Consider the following 9,967-nt stretch of genomic DNA (forward strand, 5'->3'; position numbering starts at 1 on the left):
CATCATGACACAAGATTAATTACACAGATTTGGAGTTTAGGTGTTCTTTTTCTTTCTTCCCTATTTCTTCCCAAAGGTATTTTAAAAAATATTCGTATCTTTACAATTTCCCTGTCTAGTACATCTACAGACCTTCAACAAATGTTCATCTTTCAGAAACCAGTCCAACTCACTGACTTGGAAGTCAATTTTTTTTTTTACTTGAAAGGTAGAGAGACATTTACAGAGACAGAGATCCCCTATCCACTGGTTCACCCACCAAATGTCCACAATAGCCAGGGCTGGTTTAGGCCAAAGCCAGGAGCCAGGTTTCCTAGGTGAGTGGCAAGGATTCAACTACCTGAGCCATCGCCTGGTGCTGCCCAGGGTGCTCATTAACTAGAAGCTAGGATCAGGAGCAGAGCTAGGGCATAAACCTAGGCAATCCTATTTGGGACACAAGCATACCAAGTGGTCTCTTAACCACTGTACCAAAAACCCACCCCAAACTTACAACTTAAACCTCTAGGATGTTGTGGTAATCCAGTGTAGGGTGTTATTTCCCAACAGAGGCAAAGCCAAACCGACTACATTTAGAACATGGAATACCATCCATAGTGCAGGAAATTCCAGTTCTAGGACTCAGACGTAAATGACTCCGGCTATTATTGTCAAATTGCATGTATGAAGAAGTAGTTTTTTCCTGTTGGAGGTAGACAGTACGGCATGTACATTGTGGTTCACAGCGGCAACAGAACGATGCTATGTTATTAGATTCTGAAAATGGGTAGCAAGTCTAAAAACACCCAAATTAAGAGTTTTTTTTTTTTTTAATTTCTGGTTTTGCATGTAATTTAGAATTTTGTGAGTACTTATTGTGTTCATACTTCAGGAATCACTGAAGGAAGTTTCTGTACTACATTATTTAGAAGAATTATTTATGAAGTACTCAGCTTCAATTAAATTTGATATTTGGAGTACTTTATGAGAAATAAATTAATAAATATTTTATCAGCCTGTGTTATCTTGAAACCCCCCTAAGGCTATAAGGATTATCCACATCCAGCCTTAGACATTCTGTTACCATAGCAGTTTCAATCATGCCTCTGTAAAAATGGTAACCATATTGCAAGTAGCCAAAACAGTATCAATGAGAAGTATGTCAATAGTCAGTAATATCACATCAAAATTTGCTTGGTTAAAAAACAAGAGTCTTTCTGAGTTAAAGAGAAGATTTTCTGATAAAGCAAACGAAGTACTAGTGGAACTTTAAAACCTGTCTCCTTTATCTTTTTTGGCCCTTATTGCCTTGTAATATTGAACTGAAATTGACACTGTTCTTCCTTCCAGTGGACAGTGTGTGTGTGAGAGAGAGGTATTTATTCTCTACCTACTCTGCTCCATCACCATTTAAAGACAGATACATATTAATGGGGGATTTTATTTTTTAATTATATAAAGTGAACAGATTTCATATATTTCATAAGTACTTTTTTATTTATTTACTTGAGAGGTAGAGTTACAGACAGTGAGAGAGAGAGACAGAGAGAAAGATCTCCCATCCACTGGTTCACTCTCCAAATGGACACAATGGCCAGAGCTGAGCCTATATGAAGCTAGGAGCCAGGAGCTTCCCACTCCAAGGACTTGGGCCATCTTCCACTGCTTTCCCAAGCCATAGCAGAGAGCAGGATGGGAAGAGGAGCAGCCAGGACTAAAACTGCACCCATATGGGATGCCAGTGCCACAGGTGGAGGATTAACCTACTGAACCACAGTGCTTCCCCCTTGTAAGTACAATTTTAAGCACATGATACTTCCCTCCCTCCCACCAACCCTCCTTCCTTCTGTTTTCCTTCTGAGTTCTGCAATAACATATCTTCAATTTATTTTATAATCATAATCTTAATACTCCACTAAATAAAGATTTCAACAAGTAGAAAGTAGAAAAAATAGTTATATAGCACAAAGCATGGTTTTCTGTAACAATCTCCTGCTTCTGAAATTACAGGTAGTTTTGTGATTTAAAAAGCACAGGAATTTTTGGGATGAGCTGTGATGGAAGAAATAAAATATGTTTTTGATGGAGAGTTCACAAAAAAAGAAAGAAAGAAAGAAAGAAGTTGGCTTTTTTACTAACGTTAGAGTCCAGAGGAAATAATATGAAATTGTAAGGCAACTTTCATTTAAACAGCCTTAAGATAGGTAAATATGATAGTTCTATTAAAGGTATTTCTTCTTTTTTTTTTTTTCAGGAGAGTTCAAGAAAAATAAGAGTTCTAGAATGGATGAATAGATATGAAATATGTAATTAATATTTCTCTTTTGCACTGTGAATTAGCATAAGTTGATGTTATGCTTGAAGAATTAAATAGCCAATTAGAAACATGGACCTGGATTATATGATAGTCTGTGCAGCTTATGCACACGAACTACCAAAATATGGTGTGAAAGTTGGCCTGACCAATTATGCTGCAGCATATTGCACTGGCCTGCTGCTGGCTCGCAGGCTTCTCAGTAGGTTTGGCATGGACAAGATCTATGAAGGTCAAGTGGAGGTGACTGGAGATGAATGCAATGTGGAAAGCATTGATGGTCAACCTGGTGCCTTCAACCTGTCATTTGGAAGCAGGCTTGCCAGGACTACTACTGGCAATAAAGTTTTTGGAGCCCTGAGGTGAGCTGTGGATGGAGGCTTGTCCGTCCCTCACAGTACCAAATGATTCCCTGGTTACGATTCTGAAAGCAAGGAGTTTAATGCAGAAGTACATCAGGAGCACATTGTGGGTCAGAACATTGCAGATTACATGCGTTACCTAATGGAAGAAGATGAAGGTGCTTACAAGGACCAATTCTCTCAGTACATACAGAACAATGTGACTCCAGACATGATGGAGGGGATGTGTAAGAAAGTCCACATGGCTATACAAGAGAATCCAGTGTATGAAAAGAAGTCCTTAAGAGAGAAGTTAAAAAGAAGAGGTGGAACCATCCCAAAATGTCCCTTGCCGAGAAGACCAAGTGGCTCAAAAGAAAGCAAGCTTCCTTAGAGCTCAGGAGTGGGCTGCTGAGAGCTAAACCAAACAATTTTCTATGATGATTTTTCTGATAAAGACAATAAACTCACTGACCAAGCCAAAAAATAAAATCATTTCCCTAAATAAACATCAGCAGCTTAAAAATGCAAATAAGTGCAGATTCCAAATTGGCAGATTAGGGAATGACACACTGCATAGGCTAGAGATGAACATTAAAAAAAAAAAAAAAAAAAAAACCACACTCTCAGGGGAGAATTAGAGGGAAAACTGCACTGGAAATCCTACAAGAGGAAGAGGAATGCCATGGAACTGTGTAGAAGATGCAGATGCACAGCATGAACACAATCACAACCACCACTACAGCAGCCGAGAGCCGGAGTGGAGGCAGCTTGGAGATGGAGGTGAGACTGGATTGCAGCAACCCATCACGATATAGCCTGAAGGAGAGCACGCCAGGAGTCTGGACTGGAGCTCTGGAGGCTAGGGGTGGCTAGTGGTTGCCCACACACCCAGTGGAAGTAGAGGGGGCACATTTATCACACCCAAACTTCCCCACAACAGCACCTGCTGCTTGGCTGAGAAAGGGCAGGCACCATTTTGGGTTAGGGCAGGAGTTGTGGAAGACGTTGTGCATGTGCTTAGCAACTAACTTGACAGGATGCCATCCTCAGTACTGGTAGTAGTGGTGGGGAGACAGCAACATTTGGCTAGTGGCTCTTGTGTACGTGTGTAATCCAGTGATTCTAGTGGAGGGAATAATCTGCAGTCCCCACTGACTTTGAGCCTGGCTGGGTGGTGGCTGGGCAACCACAGAGGATGGTGAGGCACCCCAAGCCTCCCAGGAGCAAGATAACCTAGATGCAGCTGTCTCAGGGAACATCTGCCTTTCTCTTCACTGGACAGGCTGGCAGGGCTGAGAGAAACATGTGCACCCAGCAACCGTGGGAGCCTTGTGTGCTGAGACTGTGGGGACTCAGTAGTTATATGAGAAGGTGCAGGGTGCACCAGGGTCTCTGGGCAATCACTGGGTGCAGCTCCACATGATCAGAGCTCCTTGGTTTGCCTATAGCAGGTCATTGCAGCAGAAACTGTGCTCACAGGGAAGAGTGCACAGGCCATTTGAACACGCTGGGAGATAATACCTGGGCATTGAGATCTATCACGCCCAACTTGGGTGTTACCCTGGATATACACCCCACTGCTGAGCACTGATCACAGCTCCCTGGCCACATCCACCACACACCTCTTGGTAGTCACTGAAAGTGCAGACATTTCATTAAGCCACAGAGGCACATCTCAAAGATAAAAGTCATCAGGGGAAAAAAAGCAAAAATCAACTCCACAAATGCCTAAAAACAAATGCAGAAATTCAAGGAGCAAGAATAAGGAAGACACCATGACCCCCCCAAAGAAAAACAACATTTCAATATTAGTATGTGATTGAAGAAATGCTAGAAACAGAATTCAAAAAATTAATCATAGGATTACTCAAAAGCAATCAGAAGCAAATCTACAAACTAAAGAAAACCATACATGACATGAATGAAAATTTTCCCATGCATGAAATTGAAATTTTAAAGAGAAATCAAAATGAAATTTTAGAAATGAAAAATTAAACTGATCAAATAAAAAATGTGCCAGAAAGCATTAACAGAAAACTTGCTGGGCCACAAGAAGACTATCTGAACTAGAAGAAAAATCTTTGGAAATCTTATAGTCAGGTCAAAAAAAAGAAGAAGAAAATATAAAATTTAAAAACAATGTTGGAGATATATAGGATACTATATTAAATGACCCAACATACAGGTCTTTGGAGTTCCTGAAGGTATGGAAACAGAATGGACTAAAAGGCATATTTAATGAAATACTTACAGAAAACCTCCCCAATTTGGAGAATGACAGGGATGCCCAAGTACAAGAAGCACATAGAACTCGTAACAGACATGACCAGAAAAGATCTTCACCACAAGACATTGTAGTCAAGCTTTCCACAGTAAAACAAAGAAAAGATTCTAAAATGTGCACAAGAGAAACACCAGATTACTTTCAGAGGAACTCCAATTAGACCACAGCTGACTTCTCATCAGAAACCCTACAGGCTAGGAGAGAATGGCAAGATATATTCCAAGTCTTAAGAGAAAAAAAAATGTCAACCCAGAATACCGTACCCTGCAAAGCTATCACTTACAAATGAAGGTAAAATAAAGACCATACATAACAAACAAAAATTAAAAGAATTGGTCACCACTTGTCCAGGCTTACAAAAGATGCTTAAGGATGTGCTACACAGAAAGACAGAAACATGGGCATCACTAGAAAGAAGGTGAAGGAAGAAAATCAGGCAGTAAAAGTACAAAGGAAATCTAAAGTAAACAATAGGAACATTTATGGGAAAATGGCAGTGCCAAGTTGTATGTTATCAAGTCACCTTGAATGTAAACGGCCTCAATTTTCCAGTTACAAGATACAAACTGGCTGAATGGATTAAAAACAAAACCTATCTATTTGCTGTCTACAAAAAATACATCTCACTAACAAAGATACACACAGATTGAAAGTAAAAGGATGGAAGAAGACATTCCATGCTAACAGAAATCAAAAGAGCTGCTGTAGTCATCCTAATGTCAGACAAAATAGACTTTAACACAAACATTGTTAAAAGATACAAAGAAGTATACCATGTAATGATTTAGGGAGCAATTCAACAGGAAGATGTGACTATAATAGATGTAAATGCATCCAATTAGAGATCATCTGGATATTTTAAAGAAATATTAATGGATCTAAAGGGAGACACAGACTCCAACATAATAGTAACAGAGGACTTCAACATCCCCCTTTCATCAATGTACAGATCAACTAGACAGAAAATCAACAATGAAACAATGCTGATAACTGACACTATGGATCAAATTGACCTATATAATATATACAGAACTTTTCACCACATAGTTGCAGAATATACATTCTTCTCAGCAGTGCATGGAACTTTCTGTCTAGGATAGACCATATGTTAGGCCATAAAGCAAATCTCAGCAAATTTAAAAAAAAAATTGAAATCATACTGTGCAACTTCTGTGACTGCAATGGAATGAAGCCGGAAGAATCTGTAGATAATATTCTAACACAGGGGGACTGAACAAAATGCTTCTGAATGAACAGTAGGTCATAGAATAAATCAAACAGAAAACAAAAAAATTTCTGGAAACAAATGAAGACAATAGTACATCATGTCAAAATTTATGGGATACAGAAAAGTGGTGTTGAGAGGGAAGCTTATAGTAATCGGTGCCTACATTAAAAAACTGGAAAAGTGTCAAATAAATGATATCAATGCATCTCAAAGACCTAGGAAATCAACAACAAACCAAACCCAAAATTAGTAGGAGGAAAGAAATAATTAAAATTAGAGAATAAATAAACAAAATTGAAACAAAAAACACAAAAGATTGTGAAATGAAGAGCTGTTTTTATGAAAAAATAAACAAAATTGATACACCATTGGCCCAACTAACAAAAAAAAAAAAAGAATGAGAAAACCCAAATCAGTGAATGCAGAGATAAAAATAGCAATGCAACAATAGAAACCACAGAAATAAAAAGAATCATAAGGAATTACTACAAAGAGCTGTATGCCAACAAACTGGGAAACCTAGAAGAAACTGATAGATTCCTGGACACAGTCAACCTACCAAAATTGAGCCATAAAGATACAGAAAACCTAAACAGACCACTAACCAAGAAGGAAATTGAATCAGTAATAAAGATGCTCCGAAAAAAGAAAATCCCAGGACTGGATGGCTTCACTGTTGAATTCTAACAGACATTAAAAGAAGAACTAATTCTAATCCTTCTCAAGCTATTCAAAACAATTAAACAGGAGAGAATCTTTCCAAGCTCTATCAAGCAGGAAATTACTAGGCCAGAAAAAGATACAACAGAGAAAGAGAACTATAGACTGTTATCTCTGATGAACATTGATGCAAAAATCCTCAACAAAATATTAACTAATCAAATCCAACAACACATCAGAAAGATCATTCACCTGGACCAAGTGGGATTTATCCCTAGTATGCAGGGATGGTTCAACATTTGCAAATCAATCAATGTGAGATATATTAAAAAAAAAACTAAAGAACAAAAACCATTTAGTTATCTCAATAGATGCACAGAAAGCTTTTGATAAAATACAACACCCTTTCATGGTGAAAACCTTAAGCAAACTGGGTATAAAAGCAACATTCCTCAACATAATCAAGGCAATTTATGACAAACCCAAAGCCAGCATCCTATTGAATCCAGAAAAGATAAAATCATTACTCTTAAGATTCAGAACCAGATAAGAACACCCACTCTCACCAATGCTATTTAATACAGTCCTGGAAGTTTTAGCTAGAGCCATTAGGCAAGAAAAAGAAATCAAAGGGCTACAAATTGGGAAGGAAGAAGTCAAACTATCCCTATTTGCAGATGACATGATTCTATAGGTAGGGGATCCAAAAGACTCCACTAAGAGATTAATGGAACTTATAGAAGAGTTTGGAAAAGTAGCAGGATATAAAATCAACACACAAAAATCAACAGCCTTTGTATACAAAGACAATGACACAGCTGATAAAGAACTTCTAAAATAAATCTCATTCACAATAGCTACCAAAAAAACCCCAAATGCCTTGGAATAAATTTAATCAAGGATATCATATCTCTATGATGAGATTACAAAACACTAAATAATGAAATAGAGGAAGACATTAAAAATTGGAAAAATCTTCCATATTCATGAATTGGAAGAATCAATATCATCAAAATGTCCATACCACCAAAAGCAATTTAAAGATTCAATGGGATCCCAATTAAAATATCAATGACATTCCTCTCAGATATAGGAAAAATTATGCTAAAATTTATATGGAAACACAGGAAACCCCAAATGGCTAAAGTCATTGTATGCAGTAAAACCAAAGCTGGAGACATCACAATACCAGATTTCAAGACATACTACAGGGCAGTCATAATCAAAACAGCCTGGTACTAGTATAAATACAGATGGATAGACTAATGGAACAGAATAGAAACTCCAGAAATCCACCCATGCATCTACAACCAACTTATCTTTAAAAAAGGGGCTAAAATTAATCCCTGGAACAAGGACAGTCTCTTTAACAAATGATGCAGGTAAATTGGACCTGGTGATGAAGAGATATGGAAAGAGACCCCTACCTTACACCTTACACAAAAATCTATTCAAAATGGATCAAAGACCTAATCTATGACCCAATAGCATAAAATTATTACAGAACATTGAGGAAATTCTGCAAGACATTGGCATAGGCAGACTTCTTAGAAAAGGCCCCAGAAGCACAGTCATTCAAAGCCAAAATTGGCAAATGGGATTATATCAAGTTGAGAAGCTTCTGCACTGCAAAAGAAATACCCAGCAGAGTGAAGAGGCAGCCAACAGAATGGAAGAAAACATTTGAAAAGTATGAAACTGAAAAAGGATCAACATCCAGAATCTATAAAGACCTCAAGAAATTCAACAACAAAACAAACAACCCAGTTAAGAAATGGGCAAAGGACCTTAACAGGAATTTTTCAAGAGAGGAAATTTAAAAGGCCAACAGACACTTGAGAAAATGCTCAGAATCACTAGCCCCTTAGGGGAATGCAAATCAAAACCATGGTGAGGTTTCACCTCTCTCCAGTTAGAATGGCTCATATACAGAAATCAATAAATGACAAATGCAGGTGAAGATGTGGGGATAAAGGTTCCCTGGCCCACTGTTGGTGGGAATATAAACTGGTATAGCCACTGTGGAAGACACTATGGAGATACTTGAGAAATCTGAATATAGACATATCATATTACCCAGCCATCCCATTCCTGGGAATTTGCCTAAACCAAAAGAAATCAGCAAATGAAACAAATGAAAGTGTTTTCTGTATCTCTATGTTTATTGCAGCACAATTCACAAAAGCTTAGATACAGAATCTACTCAGATATCCATCAACTGTTGACTGGATAAAGAAATTATATATATTATATATTATATTAGTATATATTTTATATATAATATATATTATATATAAATATAATTATAAATATATAAAATATTATATATAATATATAGTATATGTAATTTCTTTATAAAGAAAAGAAAAGAAATACTATCTTCTGCAACAAGGTGGACAAAACTGTAAACCATTATACTTAGTGAAATAAGCCAGTCCCAGACAGACAAATATGTTATCCCTGATCCCAGGTAACTAATAGAGTACCTGAAATGTAATGTATTAGAGTGAAATAGACATTTCAAGATTTGATGATGGTTTACAGCCCTTGTCTCTTCCATTGAGAAACAGTGTTTTTTCTTTCTTTATTTTTTTCTTTATACTATTTGTTGAACTGTTTTATTAAGTGTAGGTTAATTATACAATCATTATATAAACTGAAAATAGATCTCTGTAAAAATTAAGAATGGGAATGTGAGAGGGAGGAGAAAGAAGGTTTGAAGTGTGGACAGGAGGTAGGGAGTGGTGGGAAGTGTCACTAGGTTCCTAACTCTGTACATATGAAATACCTGAAACTTGTATAACATAAATCAAATTAAGAAAAAATGAAATGCAACTAAGTGGCTCCAGTGGCACAATCGGTTAGTGCGTGTTACTGCTAAGAAAATCAACTGAAAAGTAAAGATACTCTTTATAATAACAAAAGTACAATGACTCCAGACTAAAAAAATCCAGCAAAATATTATAAGAGCTTTATGTAGAAAAATATAAAACTTCATTGAAACTTACTGAAGAAATCCTGAATAAACAAAGAGACATTGTCTCCATTAATTGTTTGGGATTGTTAAAGATGATACTCATTATATTCTCAGAATTTATCCATGAACTACACTGGATTTATTCTCTATTAAAAATAATAAAAACTAAATTCATAATTAT

The 9,967-nt window shown here is 37.0% G+C and overlaps 1 pseudogene; it reads left to right on the top strand.

Annotated features, from left to right (window-relative positions):
• The first annotated feature begins 2,365 nt into the window (after positions 1-2,365).
• On the top strand, positions 2,366-3,056 carry LOC133770552 (large ribosomal subunit protein uL18-like; annotated as a pseudogene).
• Positions 3,057-9,967: the final 6,911 nt, after the last annotated feature.

Source organism: Lepus europaeus, chromosome 11 (genome assembly GCF_033115175.1).
Source record: "Lepus europaeus isolate LE1 chromosome 11, mLepTim1.pri, whole genome shotgun sequence".
In the NCBI taxonomy this organism is placed as follows: Eukaryota; Metazoa; Chordata; class Mammalia; order Lagomorpha; family Leporidae; genus Lepus; species Lepus europaeus.